This window comes from Nannospalax galili, unplaced genomic scaffold (assembly GCF_000622305.1).
Source record: "Nannospalax galili isolate Female #2095 unplaced genomic scaffold, S.galili_v1.0 scaffold543, whole genome shotgun sequence".
NCBI classification, from domain to species: Eukaryota; Metazoa; Chordata; class Mammalia; order Rodentia; family Spalacidae; genus Nannospalax; species Nannospalax galili.
Window position 1 is genome coordinate 2,658,502 of NW_008352270.1, and position 17,522 is coordinate 2,676,023.

A 17,522-nucleotide genomic window follows, 5' to 3' on the forward strand; every position below is an offset into this window, starting at 1 on the left:
TCGCCTCCCGCCTCCCCGCCTGGCTTCCCCGCGCCGGCCGCTCTGCGATTGACCGAGAGCCGCCGGCCGCGGGCTCCGGCCCGCCCCCGGGCCGCGGCGTCCTCCAATAGGAGGGCGGCGTCTCAGGAGGGCGGAGGGGGCGGCGGGACTGACACGGCGGCTCCGCCAATGGGAGAGGCGAGCAGGCGCTGCTGCCGGTGCGGGCCAATGGCAGGCGCGGCTGACTTGTGGGCGTGGCCCCGGCGGGGGCGGGGCCAGGAGCGAGGCGGCGCGGGGCGGAGTCGGCGGGCGCAGCGGCGGTGGCGGCAGCGGCGCCCCTCTGGGTGACTTGGCCGTGAGAAAGTGAAAGGAGCCCGCAGGCGGCGGCGACAGCTGCGTGGGGAGGGGCTTGTTTCCCGGCTGGAGGCCGTGCGCGGTGCGCGGGTGTGGAGCGAGCTGGTTCGCGTGCAGCACGCCGGCCAGAAGTGTACTTTTCCACCGGGGCATGTCTGCTCAGAGTGGCGCAGGTGTCCCGGGGAGGGGAGGCACGGCACGCGGGGACGCGGACGGCCCGGAGCGGGCCTCGGCAAGGCCGCCCGGGTCCTCGTGCGCGAGCGCTCGGGGACGCGCTGGCTGTGGTTTCCAGGTGCACGCGGGGCGCGGAGTTCGCGAGCCGCTGGAGAGGCGCCGGCCTCGGGCGTCCTCAGTGCAAGATGCAGGCGGAGCCCGGCGTCCCGCCTGTACTTAACACTGCGACGAGTAAAGACGTGGCCCAGAGCCGAGATTTTTAGAGCATTCCAGTTAAATTGATACTTGTAGCCGCGTTAGCCGGATCCCTTAATTGATATGTAACAAGCAACGACTTTAAATTACCAAGGGGAAAAGATGTGAGAGTGTCGTGTCGCGTTTCCCTGCCTTCAGATATACTTTTCCCGGTACCCATTCTTTGCAGCTAACCTGTGCTAATCACTGTCACAGCCAAGAGGAAGTGTAGGGATTTTTCTGCTTTCAAGGTAATGGGAGGCAAGAATGACAAGCAAAAAGTTGAGTAAGAAGTGGCGGAGAAAATGATTCAAGAAAGTAAAACAGAAAACTACGTATTGAGCAGTCAACACAGTAGTAATTGTCTAAATGAAATGTGTTTATTCTTTGCTAAGTGAACCCAGACTGGCAAGCCTTGTTGCTAACCAGCTTCCCAGCAGACCTTTCAACTGAGCAAATGTGCTTTCGCTTTCTTGAGGCCAAAAGGGTATGGAAGTTGGAAGTAATTGTGTGGGCAAATCAGATATGTTGAATTGCTAATGAAGTTAGAAGACTGGAACTTAAGTATCCTGTTGTAAACTGGAATGGGTTGCACACTGCTGAACCCTGTGTGTCCTCTCTTGGTAGGTCCCCGAGGTCAAGGCCATCTTGATTCAACCTGAGTTTCTCATTCCATAAAGTCTATTGTTGTGCCCATACTTTTGATGACTTCCTGGTCTCTCTAGAAGATAGGAGACCCAATTTCAGTCCGACTTGTTTCAGGCTAGGGGAGTTTACATGTGTTCTTAGTAGATGAAGCACACTTTAAAAAAAAACATGTAAAAGGGAATATATTTGTTTTATGGAAAAATTTAGGGGGGATAAAAGGAAAAAGGTGTTTGTATTCTTCAAGCTATTTCTCATCAATTAAAATTCAAAACTAAATAACACACCTGGATAGCTATAAAGTAACTGATGATACCAGGATATTAAACCATAAATTCATGAGAAAATTAGAATTTAACAGATTATCTACCAAAAGCTTACATGCTCCACTCTGTGGTATCCAGAGTGAGATCACAGCTCTCACACAGTTTTACAGAGCAACCTGAGAGTACAGTTGCAGCCCTAGTTGCTTCTAACACTCATAACTAGGGTCCATTTTGAGAACTGAAGAGTGTGTCCAGGAAATACAGATGAAATGGATATTTAAGGAAGCCAGCCTATTGCCCTACATCGCTATGACTTACCCAAAGTCCCTGTGCAAATGTATTCTCCACCCCCCCTCCTCTTTTTTGCCCTTTCTAACTTCATTTAAACTATGTTATAAACTTATCAGGCAGATTCAGTTCTCATTGGAAAATGATCCACACCAAATTGTAAATAACGATGACTGGCATCCGAGGCACCATCTTACAGATTGGTATTCTATCTATTGGATCCATGGAAGGTTAAAAAGTCAGTCTAAATAACCTGCCTCAAGTACATTACTCAAACTGTCTGCTCCCTCTATACAGCAGGTTTCCCAAACTAACCACCAAACAAAGCAGCTTGGCAAAGTTCATTGTTTTAAAGCTGAGAGACTACTTTCTCCCCACCTCACACAGTGAAAAAGAATTGTTAAAGGAAGAAAAAAATACTAAGCTGTTGGGAAAAATAAGTTATTGCTTTCTCTCTGACAAAGCATAATTCTGATTAATTCAAGCTTTTCCGAGAGTCCTGATATTTAAAAAAGTGATACAAGATAATCTATGGATTCATGTTAGATATTTTACAAGGGAGCAGGTTTCATGTTTTAATAACATACATTTGACCAGTAACAGTTTGAGGGTATAAATGTTCACAGATCAAATAAAATTTGATTTGATGAGCAGCCCCATAAAATAAATGTGTAGGGAACTACAAGTGAAATCTTTGAAAAAAACCATCAGTGTTTTTCTGTAACAATCAGGTCGAAAAGTAATGAAATTATTTTTTGAATATAAGTTTTATAAGCTTACTTAGCCATGTATAATTGGAAATTAGACTCAAACAGCAATAATGATCAGCTATTCCAAAATGTAACATTTATAACAATTATTAAATGTATCAGTGTGACCTGATTTTTTAAAACTTCTTTAGATACGATCTTCCTATGTTGCCTAGACTGGCCTTGAACTAGAGTCAAACAATCCCCCTGCTACGTCCAAATTACCTGTAAGTAGTCACCATTTCTGGCTTCGTCTTTTAATCTATAGCTCTGTAAAGAAAAGGTACATTAATGAGAAATTCAAACTTCTATTAAGCCCACTACTTTCCATATGTAGCATGCATGGCAATATTAACTTTCTGCTTGTTTGTTTTTTTTTTTTTAAGATAGATATCACTATGTAGCTCAGGCTGGCCTGAAACTTGAAGCCTTCTGCCTCAGCCTCCCAAGTTCTAGGGTTTATAGTCCCATACCACCACACCTAGCTTACCCCCACCCCTTCCTGGCTCTTAGGAACGAGCAGGTTCATGTGGTCTAAAGGGAAGAAGAGGTTCAGAAATGTAGCTGAGACAATGGATTTTCAAACATGAATGAACAAGCTGCAATTCCCACCACAATGATGAACAGGGAGCATTATTTCCTACAGTGTGATTTTTAAAAAATATATACATCTGGGGCCTGGGAGATGGCTCAGCAGATAAGAGCGCTTGCCATGCAAGCCTAAGGACCCACATTTTTTTAAAAGCTTGATGGGGTATATAGGGTGGAGGGCATCTGTAATCCCAGCACTCTTACAGCGATGGGAAGCTAAGATAAGAATCGGTCAGGGGTTTGCAGGCTAGCTAGCCTGGAGTAGTTCTGCACAGCAGAAACAAGAAAGAACGTGACTCAATAATGTAGAAGGTGAGAACCAACTCCTGAAAATTGTCCTTTGACTGCCACACAACATGGTGTGGTATGCACTCGCCTACACACACACTCTAAATATTAATATATGTCCACACATTTATAATTCTGTAGAGACATTATATACCACATCATTCCCCAGGCTATAGATTGTGTGATATATGAACTACTCATTAAATTCCTGAGCTATGATAACCAACATTGGAGATAATTCCATTGGCCTCACAGCCCTGAAGCCAGAGCAGTGTTATAAACTCTGGAGGAAAGGTTCTCAGCTCTGTACAGGCACTGGGGTTCACTCCTGTATTGAGAGTAGAATGAGCCCCACCAGTAACTCAGACCTGTTGAGGGTTAAGGGCAAGCAGGAGCAAAAGACGCAGACTTCCCAGAACGGTTTTTCCCGTGTAACAAGTTTTCAGTTGCCTACTATAAATCAGAGCTTTGATAGCACAGTGAGAGGAGGAGGACAATAGTTCAGGCGTGCTTGGGACTAAAGCAGGTCACTCCAGAGACTCTAGGAAGATAGCAAACAAGTATTTCAGTAGCTGTTCAAGCCACAACTCTTTCTCTTGTTCTGTCTGACTCCTGTAAAAATGCATTATGCTTATAGCATATGGAAACTGAATACAACAGTACTTTCATAGTTAACCTTGTTCTGTAGATCATTTGCTTCAGACATAATACCAGGCAACCCCGCCACCCCCAACCCAGTTAGGGGAATAGAACTCAGGACACTGTATATACTAGGCAAGTGCTCTACCACCACCCATCCACATTCCTAACTCAGGTAACTCTAGAACCCCAAACTTGTTCCCTTCGTCACTATGCGACAGGTCTGCCTGTCATGCATTGATAGTTCAACCAGTTAAAAAAATTTTTTTAAAACAATGTTAGCATTTAAGCCACCAGGACACAGGCACCAATACTCTTAATCTTCTCAGCTCTTCTGCTGAAGAATTTGGCCTTCATGATGATGAGCTGCTTAGGGAGCTTTCCCTTCCCCAGAACTTTGTCACCCGATTGCACCACATCAGTGTTGGGGGCAACGCCAGTCTTGTTTTTGGCAGCGTTTACCCGTGTCTGTTCACTGACCAATGTCCACATTTTATCAAGGTTGACAATTGGGCAGAAGCTCTGGTTCCTCTTTAAGTGGTAACGCCTCATACTAACTTTCCCAGAGTAACCTGGATGATATTTGTTGAAATTGATCCTGTGGTGATGCATGACATGAGCATTACCCCAGCCTCCTGGTGCTTCCTCAGGATGACATGGTGGCCGCCGAAAGTGCTAAAATTTATTTAAATATAATTCTAAAGAAAATAGGCATAGACCAGTCTACCATCCTTGAAGATCATACAGGAACTCCCAAAATCAGATGTTGAAATGTATCTGTTGTGGTGGAGACTACATTAATTTGGACTATTAAAAGATGTATTGTCTGTGGGGATCTTCCCCCTAGATTGAATTACTTAAAATATTCATAAGTACATGTCTTTTCCAAATGCATAAGTTCTATAAAGGAAAGTTTTAATGTGAACTTAGGATATTTCTATTCCTCTTTCCTTTTTCTCGAGTACTGTCAGGAATATCTAGAATCCTGTGAAGTGTGTAATAAAAGAAGTTTGTTTTGTTCAAAATAAAGCAAAAACTCTAAATATGTAAATGCCAATCTTTATAATTACATCCGACCACTTCCCTTGGGCTTTGTAGAAATGCAGGATGCAAGAGGACTCAGAAGAGCTACTGGAGGGAAGTCACCAGTGGGCGCAGAGTCACACACTTGTTCGGAATCAGATACTGGGGCTTCTGGCCAAAAGACAGAACCGTTGTCTACCTGTCTGCATTCCAAACAGGGCAGGAAGGCTTGCCCTTCCTGGTCTGCTTGCTTCATTCATTCCTCTAGGACTTGAACCAGCAGAACAGAAGAAGCTACATCCCATAGTTATCTATTGAGCACTTGTAATGCATCAGAAAAATAAATATGGGCCAGTATTCTCATGGTTCCTGTAAAATTTCTGCTGTGCTAGGTGTCAACAATGCACGCCTTTATGTCAATCTCCTTTTATTTTTATTATGTATCAATATCATGAACCTAGTTCTTACTTCCGTGACTAATAAAAGCTTAGCAATCCTAACTATCATAATAAAAGTTTTAATGAAAATCCTTGGTGATAAATTCTATTCTGTGAACATGGAAGTCTTGATACATACCATATTCAAACTAGTCTATGTAATAAGAGCAGACAGAAGGTTAAATCTCACTCCAGAAATTTACTTTGCCCTTAGCGATCACACGCAATTCAGGAAGTTACTTCCTTTACAAAGAACTAGCATTTATGCTTAAGACTAAAATGATTATTTTTAAAGTACTCATTTTACAATGCAAATGTGTATCTAAATTAAACTCAGTTTAAAAAAAAGTAAGCATTTTAAATTGAATCCACAGTAATGACTTTATGAGAGACAATAGGGAAAGTGGCTCTTGAATATGAACTCAGAGAAAACATTTTAAATTCCTTCTTGGGGACTTGGTTCTCTCTGTGTCTGTTAACATGCTGCTGGAACAGACTTCACTGAGAGCCCATCACTCTGAAGTTGTTTTGCACAACTGAGGCTGTTCAACCAGGTCATATCTAAAAAGAAACATGAAGTTGCTCATAAGCAAGCCAGGTGTGGTGGTGTACAGCCGCACTCCCAGCACTCAGGCAAGAACATCAAAGTAAGTTCAAGGCTAGCCAGGTCTACGTAATGAGTTCTAGATCAGACAGGACTACATATAGAAACCTGTTTTAAAAAGCAATGATGGGAGCTGGAGGGATAGCTCAGCAGTTAACATTGGCTGCTCTTGCAGAGGGACCCAAGTTCAATTCCCAGCACCCACGTGGGAGCTAACAATTACCAGTAACTCCAGTTCCAGGGAATCTCATTGCCCTCTTTTGGCCTCCACGGGCATTGCATGCACATGGTACACTTACACTCAGACAAAGTTCTCATGAAATAAAAATATTTTTTTAAAAACAGCAACAACCAAACAAACCCAACTGACAGCCTTTCTACAATGCCAAGTCATGTCTTAGCACTTGGAATAAGGGACAGGTGCAGGGACACCAGCTCTGTACAACAGAGAGAACATGGAACAAAGGCACAGCAATAGGACATTTTAGACAGAGACGAATGGCAGGCTGAGAAAAGCAATAACTTTACAGAGGGAAAGGGAGGACTTTCAAGAACAGCAAGAAAATGGTGAATACTGAATACAGGCTAACTGAAGAGACGTGAGACAAAGAGACCCCCAAGGGGAAGTGGGTGGTGGCTCATGCGTGGTGGAGAAGGGGCACAGAGAAGTTGGTGACCACAGCAATGTAAACACAGCCCTCCTTCCTGGGCTCAGCTCATCATGGCCTCTGTTTTCTCACTGTCTCTAAATAATGCTTTGTAAAGTTGCTAGCCCAAAAGTAACGAGGATAGAATGCGCTTGTGATTTAGCCCTTCCTAGACACAAAGTGCCACAGTCAGGGTGTGTGTGTGCGCACGCGCCCACGTGAATGCCTTACACATTTGTTATATTGATTTGTCTGATAAGATCTACTGGTTACGAACTAGATTTTCTTATGATAGGCTCAGAGTTTCATAGCACACTGATTACAGAGTTTTAGATTGACCCTGTGGGGAAAATGTGGGTCTCTGTTGACATTTCAGTGAGGAATGTGAATTACCTGCTAATATAGTCATATTTTAGAAGAAAATTGATCCATTCAATAGTCACTGAACCCCTATCATTCATAGGGCCTAAACTAGGGACATTGGCCTACAAGCAAAACATTTGGCCCAGGGGATCATGCCAGGGGCATAAATTAGCATTAAAAAGAAATAAGGTTGGGGATTGAAGACATGGCTCAGTGGTTAACACACCCACTTCAGGCTGCTTTCAACTGACTGTAACTCCAGTTCCAGGGAATCTGACACCCTCTTCTGGTCTTTGAGGGCACCTATACTCACATGTATATAACCACCACCCACCCTCAACACACACAATCAAATAAACCTTAAAAAAAAAGTTGAACTACTTTCATAAAGCAGTCCAGGAGAATTCCCACAATCTTAGATACTTTTCCATTTTTACTTTTGTTGTGTTTCAGTGCTGGGGCTCAAATCCAGGGGATTCTGTATGCTAAGCTGTGTTCTACAGCTGAACCACACTTCCCATCCATTGACTAAATTTCTTTCCTGTCTTCTTGGGTAGGATTTTTTTTTTTTTTTACAGCATGATCATTGGTGCCCTTAGCATGTAGAATGCTGGTTCACACATTAATAATCATTCAAGAAATATTTACAAGAGAGAGGAAGAGAAGAACAGGAAAGAAGAGAGGAAAGGAAGGGGAGGAGGGAAGAGGGAAGACACAGAAAAATAACTTAAACCTTTGCATTTTTTCTGAAGCTAAAGGAAAGAGCAGTCAAGCCTTCCTTCGAACTCAGAATTGGAGCACAAGAAAGGCAGAGCTTATTTTGTGAGATACAAGCTCCATTTACTTTTTCTCTTTTTTTTTCATTTTCTGTGTGTGTAGTGTGTGTGAGTGTGAGTGTGTGTGTGTGTGTGTACGTTTGGTTGGTTTTGCTGTTGTTGTAGTTGTTATTTTGAGACAAGGTTTCACTATGTATCCCAGGTGCTCTTGAACACACTCTGAAGCGCAGACTGGCCTTGAATTTGCAGTAATACCCCTCCCTCAGCCTCCTGAGTTCTAAGACTATAAGCATGCATGACCACATCTGGCCAATTTGCTTTTTATAAATTCATTGATTATGATTGTGTGTATATGTGGGAGGGTGTGATGTGTGGGGGTGTACATGCCACAGCGTGCTTGCAGAGGTGAGAAGACAACTTTGTGGAGTTGGTACTCCCATTTTTATGAGTGTCCTGGGGATTGAACTCAAATTGTCAGGCTATGGCAGCAATCACCTTTACCCACTGAGCCATCTCACTGTCTCCCAATCTACTTTCTTGAGTATACTCTAACCCAACAGTGGAGCAGTGGAGTTGGAGGCCAGCCTGGCCCAAAGAGACTTTCTTAAAAACAAGGGACTGGAGAGATGGTTCAGTGGTTAAGAGCACTGACTGCTCTTGCAGAGGACCCGGGTTTGATTCCCAGCATCCACGTGGTGGCTAACGACCATTTGTAACTCCAGTTCCAGGGGATCTGAGTCTGGCTTCTGGCCTCTGCAGGCATTGCACGACACGGGTGTGCTTACAAACATGTAAGCAAAACACTTATACACATAAAAATGAATAAATAACAACAAAACAAAGAAATGAAGACCTTCATTGTTTTAAAACAAATTAGAATCTGCCATACTTTGAAAAGAAATTATCTATCCATTTCCTATTCTTAAGGAAAAACCCATGATCTCAATCGAACCAGACAGACAAGCTAAAAATATAATGGGAGAAATTATTCCTGACTTCTCAAGTGCAGCTTCGGCTGAAGACAGATGCTGCCGGTGGATATAAATGAAGATGCTTTCCTCTCTGTAGGCCCTGCTGGGAGGAGAAAGTCCCGAGAGCAAAGAATCCCACCCTAAGGAGGACTGGATAAAACTCTCTCTGGGTGCATCCTGTAACTGTGAGAGATAAAAGATTCTATTTTCAATTGCATGGTTTGCTGGCTTTTATTTGGCAGATATAATAACAGAGACTACGTGGAGCCCATAAAACAAAGTGAGAACAGCAGCTCATTTGGTGGGAGAATGGAACAGTTATGGCTAAAGGGCTTACATAATTCGTTTCAAACCCTTATGCCTGTATTTATTGTTGTTTAAATGAAAATTAAACTCACACAGCCATAAGGAGGGATCTGGTCCGAAATGTGATTGAGATCTTTTCTTCCTGCAGAGTTTCTGGGATTATGAGTCTGTGACACTTAAACACAGCTAAGGAGATGGGATAGAAGGAGCATACTTCATGCAAGCACACTGGTTACTCAACCCTTCGATTCTGCTTTGGTAAACAACTCTCAAGCTCCCACAGCATGAAAGTGAGGCGCTAGAGAGGCCCTGTGCACTGCCACTGTGTTGCCTTGGACTCTGGTTAGACTCAGAGCAATTGAAAGGCGTGGTTAAGAGACTGTTTAGTGTTCCCATGATGCTTAGCACAGGGTAATGCTTTAGGACTGATGTGACAATGCCAAAGAAAAGCTGAGGCAGGAGTTACTGGCCCAGATGTTTCACAGAAGTAGAGTGTCTTTTAATACTATTGTAAGTATTCTTGGGTCGGCAAGATGGCTTAGTGGGTAAAGGCACTAGTGGTCCAGCCTGAAAACTTGAGTTTGATCACTGAGGCCCACAGGGTAGGAGAAACCTGACTCCCAAAAGTTGTCCTCTGACCTCCATGGTCAGCATGGTGCCATGCTGCATGTGAGAGCAAACACACAAAATGAAAATAATGAAATGTAATAAAAATAATTTTAAAAAGTATTCTTGTCTGTGCTGGCCATGGTTGACCATGACTTTAATCCCAGCACTCAGGAGGCAGAGGCAGGTGGATCTCTGTGAGTTTGAGGCCTGTCTGGTTTATATAGCGAACTCCAGGCCAACTGGGGCTACAGGGGACCCTGACGCCAACAACAACGAAACCAAACAATAACAGCAACAACAAAAAAAGACGTATTCCTACCACATGGCACCGAAAGAAGATTTTTAAACTTATGACTTTAAATCACTTTAATCACTTTATTTTTCTTAAGAGAGTGAAAATTTTGACTATTGGCTGTGACTGCTCAAAACTGGGTTTACTGTTGGGGAACAATTTGGGGTTTTGCACAAACAAAATTGAAATACAATGTTTTAAATAAAAATCTATACCTTTTCCGTCCTCAGTCACAGACTGAACCTAGCACCTCACACATACTAGACAAGGGGTCTGAATCAGATTTCAAAATGCTAATAATTCCAATGCTAATTTATTTGTTTATTGGTCTTTTTCTTTTGAGCCAGGGTCTCTCTGTAGCCCTGGCCTGGAACTCACCATGTAGAGCAGGCTGATCTTGAACTTACAGAAATCTGCCTGCCTCTGCCTCCCAAGTACTGGGATTAAAGGTGTGCGCCATCACCCCAGCTCCTCCAATACCAATTTAATGGGAATTCAACCATGTAGCTTAAAACAGGCGTGTAAAACAACATTATGATTTTATTCTTTTCATAGCTCATGGAGGTAATACATATTACTACATAAACTTTTTTATAATATCAATTAAGATGCATGGCAGTCAATATGATAAAATGTTTAATTCTTCTTGACTATTGTAATAGCTACAATCAAAGTGGTCTTAAGAATAAATTTAACAGCCAGGCATGGTGATGCATATCTTTAATCCCAGCACTCAGGAGGCAGAGAGGCAGGTGGATCTCTGTGATTTCGAGATCTAGTCTAGTCAGGGCTACATAGTGACACCCTGTCTCAAAAAAAAAAAAAAAAAAAGTATCAAATTAACTCTTGATGCAGAATTCTTTATCTATGCAAGTTAAATAGTTAAACTCATAGCATTTTATTTACTTGGGAAAGCAAATGAAATCTTATGGCCTAAATTTTACCGACATGAGCAGGTCACAATAGCTATTTTTGAAACTGGGCTATCACCCTCTTTTTTAAAACCTCTTCATTATTTTTAGGTAACTCAATATGGATGTGAAGTGATTAATTTGAACTTTACAAATTTGAAAATTTTATGTCATTTCAGCTGTTACTATCTACATACACAAACCGATTTAGAAGGAAAGATAAATACAAAGGAGAAAGTTATTTTAAGCCACTATTAAGTGTAAAGTAAATAACTCATTTTCTAAATAATGAGATAATTGATGGAATTCATCTTGTATTGGTAGTAAGCCCACACAGTTTTTTTTTTTGTGTGTGTGTGTGTGTGTGTGTGTGTGTGTGTGTAGCTTTAATTGTCTATTTTTCTAGTTTAATAAGAATCAACTGAGGCTGGAGAGATGGCTCAGTGGTTAAGAGTACTGACTGCTCTTGCAGAGGACCGGGGTTCGATACCCAGCACCCACATGGCATCTACAAAGCATCCTTAACTCCAGCTCCAGGGGAATCCGAAGCCCTCTTCTGACCTCTGCGGCATTGCATGACACGGGTGCACTTACATATATACAGGCAATACACTCACACACATAAAATAAAAAATAGTAAATAAAATATTTTAAAAATTTTAAAAAATCAACTAAGAGAAAGAAACCAAGAAACATCAAAAACAAGTAGACTATTCTGCTTTTTGATTTGAGACTAAAGTGTTACCATCAAAAATGTATTGTACCTTTATGTGTTTACTCTTCTTAGGAAGACGTTTCTTTGGTGATCCATATTCATTTTTTCAATCAGCTGAAAAATTACTTTAATGGCCTCTCAGTGGGCTGCAGGAAAGACCTGGTCATAAGTAGACAGACAAGGTAAAGTAACTTGGATAAGAGAATTTCAGAAGGGATAAAACTAAAAGGGGAAATGCAGATGGAAGGAGTCAAATAAAATCCAGCAAACTTCAGAAAAAACAGTTTTACAAGTTTTCAGTTAATTCATTTTCACAAATACATTCATAAATACATATACATATATACACACATGCATGTATACACACATATATATACACATATACAGAGTGCATATATGCACATATATTTCATTATTAAGAGTAGAACCCAAGGCCTTGTGCATGCTAGGTAAGTGCTCTACTACTGACCGACAGCTCCAACACCCACAATTCTTTTTTTAAATAGAAATATGTTTTAACATGTCAACTTTTTAGAAAATCTCCTTTTACTAAACCAAAAACAAGGAGCCTAGTGTGGGTAAACGTGTATATTCAGCATCTAAAAATCTTAATTATAAGCTGAGGACCACTACTCTGCTACGAGACATGCAAACTTTTGAAACGAGATGCTCTACTGAGCAAACAGAAAATTTTCTTTTCTTTGAAAGACACCCGAGCATGAAGACACATTCCCTCCACAACGGCCTGTTTCAATGCAAGATGTGCGTTTGCTCAGAATGAACACCCAGAGTTTCTTTCCTCAGATGATTTGCATGCTTTTCCTACCTCCGTGACATGTGCCTTCAAACATCACCTCCATCCCAGATGCTTTTCTTTATGCTTTTTACATTTGAGTTCTCAAAGCATATTATTATTATTTTTAGGGTTTCAATGTCCCATAGTCCTTATTTTCACTCAGAATTACAATACAGGGGACTATGGCCAATGCAAAGCAGATGGCCAAATAGATAATAAAGACTCGCTTCATGAATAATACCCACTCAGAAAGAGGACAAAAGCAACAGGAAAAAAGAGCCCAAATTGGACAAAATGTGCATGCTATATTTAAAAAAAAACACACACGCGATCATTGTCAGAGATCATTAAGGGTGCCCTGTAGTTTTAATTACATGCCAGTGGCACCAATTTGATGTGACTGTTTGCTCTTATAGTCAATAAAAAAAGTCATAACTGCCATCAAATTTAAATTTAATTTATTTTCTACACAGCCCTTTCTGTTTTCCTTGTTTTTTTTTTCTTTTATAACATTAACACTTTTTTTGTTAAAAAATGTGTGAAAGATTAATTTGTAGAATGAGGGGAACTGTGGGTGCGCAGTGCAGGACAGATGGAGTGGGTGGGACATGACAGTTTTCGTCTGTGGCATCGTTTTGTTGTCGCTATTGCAAGGGAGCAAAATGAAACGACTGTTACCACAATCCCTTCTTTGGGGGGCCGCTCCAAAAAGGTGTGCTGCTTTCACCTCATATCACCCACTGCTGTCTGGGGGTGCAAACACCCCCCCAATACCTGCATACCTAGCCTGCTTATGAGCATCATCAACCCAAGCGAACTTTCATTTCAAAATTGCATTTACATAGAATTCCACCCGATTTTTGTATAAAGCAGAATGAAGCAGCTTTTTCTTGGTAAGCTGAGCATGCTGAAATAAACATGATTTATCTCCTCTTAGATTCTGTATTGTAAGTCAAATACATAAAGGTCTGGGTGCAAAAATATTTTTTTAATGTTTTGGGTACCAATCAAAAATCCTACTCATATTGAAGAGGTTTTTTTTTTTAATGTAAAAAAACATGATGTGCAACTTTTGATTTTTGCTTTGGAACAGCCCTAATTTACACGTAAGTATTGTAGGAGTTCACTAGTGTAAAGTTTCTTATTGAAGAAGAAAGCAATTACCACAGAAAATCACTGTCGTACGGCACACACAGACATTCTGAGAAAAACTGAAACTTTGAGGAGGAAGAGGGGAATTCAGGACAGCATGTGGGAGGTGAGATGGGAGTTCTTTTATACACAAAGAGATCCACTAACAATATCTTTATCAGTTTGTTTCTCCTCCTGAACTGAACCAATTTGCAGTGCCCAGAATACAGGAACGTGATTGCAAATGAATGTCTCGGGTGGCGGGGAGGAGATAAGCGAGTGCATGCTGAAGAAAGTTAGTGGTTGACTGGCGGCAAGATGAACTTTGCAGGGAGGAAAACCTCCCCAACACCTCTGCCTCAAAGGTTTCTGTCTGTCATCTTGAGGTGAGGCATCCACCAAAAGTGCACCAAGACTTGCACTTGTCAGTAGTGCAAGTTGAACACCCAGGTTCTTAATCCTGCAGTCCCCAGGCCACTTTACCTGGTGATCAGTATTCCTGTGGATAGAAGATTTGAGATTCAGGTCATTGTATATATATCTTTACCTTATTCCTCTCGTGAGAAAGCAGGCAGAATGCAGTGTAAGTGGCAAAGTTCTACAACTGTGTTTGGTTGACATACCTGCTCTGCTGTGGTCCTGGGATGGTCCCAGGCCACAGCAAAGCCAGCCCGACTTCCAGGCAAACCAACTGTGTATGACCTCAGGTTAGCTGCCTCACTGCACCCGAGTGACCAGCACACCCTTAGTTTCCACTTCTGTAAAAAGAGGTATAACAATAACAGTGTGTGCTTTCATCGTGGGGTCATTGGGAATTAGATCCTGCCTGGCAGAGAATTCATTGTCTCTAGCTTGCTGCAAGTCTGTGTTTGAAAGATTTATTTAACTTTTTAAATATTTTATTTATTATTTTTATTTTATGTATGTGTTTATTGCCTGCCTGTGTGTAAGTGTACCTGTGTCCTACAATGCCTGTGGAGGCTAGAAGAGGATGCCAGATCCCTGAAACTGGAGTTATAGATGGTTATTAGGGTACTGGGAATTGAACCCAGGTTCTCCACAAGAACAGTCAATGCTCTTTACAGCTGAGCCATTTCTCCAGCTCCAAGATTTATTTACTTTTTATTTTATATGTATGAGTGTTTTGCTTGTGTGTCTATATATGTACCATGTGTATACCTGGTATCCATGGAGGCCAGAAGAGAGTGTTGGATCCTCTGGAACTGGAATTACAGAGGGCTGTGAGCTGCCATGTGGGTGCTGGAAACAGAACTTGGGTCCTCTGCAAGAGCAACAAGTGCTACAGTCCCTGAAGGCAGCTTTAAATTTTTTTTTTTAAATATTCCTAACTCCTGAGCCCTGAGGGCACTCAAATCCCCTGATCTTTAGTATGAAATGGTATACTGTGTCATTAGGGAAAATACAGTAGCTGGAAAGTGAATAGATACATGGATAATAAGGGAAAATAATAGATAACAATTTACAAACCAAATAACAGTGTGATCTGGAGGGAACATAACTGATATCATAGGAAATAGGAGAAAGTCTGGTATGTATGCTATGCCGCTGTAAATTAGCGTACACAGAAAGAAGGTGTCTATCATCCAATTTAAAGAGCATTATCTATTCAATATTCGTTCTCCCACAGTTTCTCCATGACTGTATGGCAGTGGGCATTATAGAAATAGCACAGCAAGTTCTTATAGTTCATACCAACACATGAACAGACATTAAAGAGCCTCAGAACAGAGAGCATCTCTCCACAAATCAATACAACGATCTCAGCACTAGCCTTGCTGATATTGAGACAATTGCAGCCTGTTGTTTTATGCCCATAGATGCATGTGATTATTTCTGTGCATGGTAATGAGCAAAATGTAAAGTGTCCTCCTGCCTCCTTTGCTGTCTGATGCACGTAAGTCTGTGCCACACACTGGAGGGCTGTTCATTCACTGACTGCACAGGAATTCTGACGGGCTAAGAATGGGATGGAAATGGCATGCCATCTGCATTACATCTTTATTTCTTTTATGGTCCTGAGGATGGAAGCCAGATCCTCATACATGCTAAGCCAAGTCTGCCACTGAGCTACGCCCCCAGCCCACATCTTTTAAACTATAAACAAGAAGATGTGTATTTGTACGCAGCTATCTAAAATTACACTTTGTACAAGCTGACTTGTTTTGTAATAGGTTTTCAGTGATCAACTTGAGTCCATTTTTTTCTGGTCATTAGCCTCACAACGTTCGCTCTTTCTTCTTTAGTGATAAAACTCAAGTACATGACTGCCTCCAAATAAACTGCTTCCCAGCTTCCTTTGCAGCTAGATAGCAACATATGGCAAGCTCTGAAAGTAGATGTGGAAGCATTTTGTGTTCTCATTAAAAGATAGTTCATATGCCTTTGGGCTTCTTTCTTCCTTGTTCCTTTCTAATGTCTGAAATATAGATGTGATGGCTGGAGCTTGGGATGACATAACGGGCCCTAAGGATGAGAGCCATGCTATACTGAGGTTGGAGAGATGAGCTGGAAGAGGTTTCTGAATTTGATGACTTCCTAAAATGATCATACCATTTCAAAGACTGTCTGCTCCCCAACTTTGTTGGTGACAATTATAATGGATAAGCTCATAAAATAGTATAGGTTTCCTAAAAGTTAAAAACAGAATTACCATGTGATTGAGGAATCTCACTCTAGGGTATTTATCTGTGATGGTTTATATTGATTGCTAACTAGACCAAGACCTAGAATCACCTAGAAGAAAGCCTCAGGCATGCCTGTGAAGGATTATCTGGATTAGGTTAATTGTGGTGGGTGGGAAGAGCCACACACTATGGATGGCATCATTCCCAGGGCTGGGGTCCTGGTCCAAGTGAAAAAGAGAAAGTGAGCTGAGCTCAAGGACTCATCCCCTCTGCTTTGACTGTGGATACAGCATGACCAGCTGCCTCAAACTCTTGCTTTGTGACTCCCTGCCATGATAGACAAGTTGTGCCCTCAGACTATGAGCCAAAATATCCTTCCTTCCTCCCTTCCTTCCTTCCTTCCTTCCTTCCTTCCTTCCTTCCTTCCTTCCTCCCTCCCTCCCTCTCTCCAGTTTCTTCTCAGGTGTCTTGTCACAACAATAAAATAAGTAACTGATACAATATATAAAAATAAATCACTGTGTCACAGAACCACCTTTACACCTATGCACTATTGTTCACAACAGTCAATGTATAAAAGTAGCAGATGAATAAAGCACATTTATATACATTGAAATACCAGTTAACCCTTAGAAAGAAGAAAATCCTGTCAATTGTAGCATGCATGTGCTGGAAGACTGTGTATGTGAAGGGAAATAAGCCAGGCATAGAAAGAAAAGTACTACATGATGTCTTTTATATGTGAAATATTTGTTTAATTTTAATTAATTTAACTAGTGTGTGTGTGTGTGTGTGTGTGTGTGTGTGTGTGTGTGTGTGTTGAGGAACTGATTTCCTCCTTCTACCATGTGGGTTCTAAGGATCAAATAGGTCATCAGGCTCAGCTGCAAGCATCCTTACCTGCTCAGCCATTTCACTAGCCCTGAAATATTTTTTGGATAAAATTCCTGGGCTGGACATGGTGGTGCATACCTTTAATCCCAGCACTCAGGAGGCAGAAGCAAATAGGATCTCTGTGAGATCAAGGCCAGCCTGGTCTACATAGTGAGTTACAGGCCATCTGGGGCTGGTCTCAAAAAGACAAAAAAA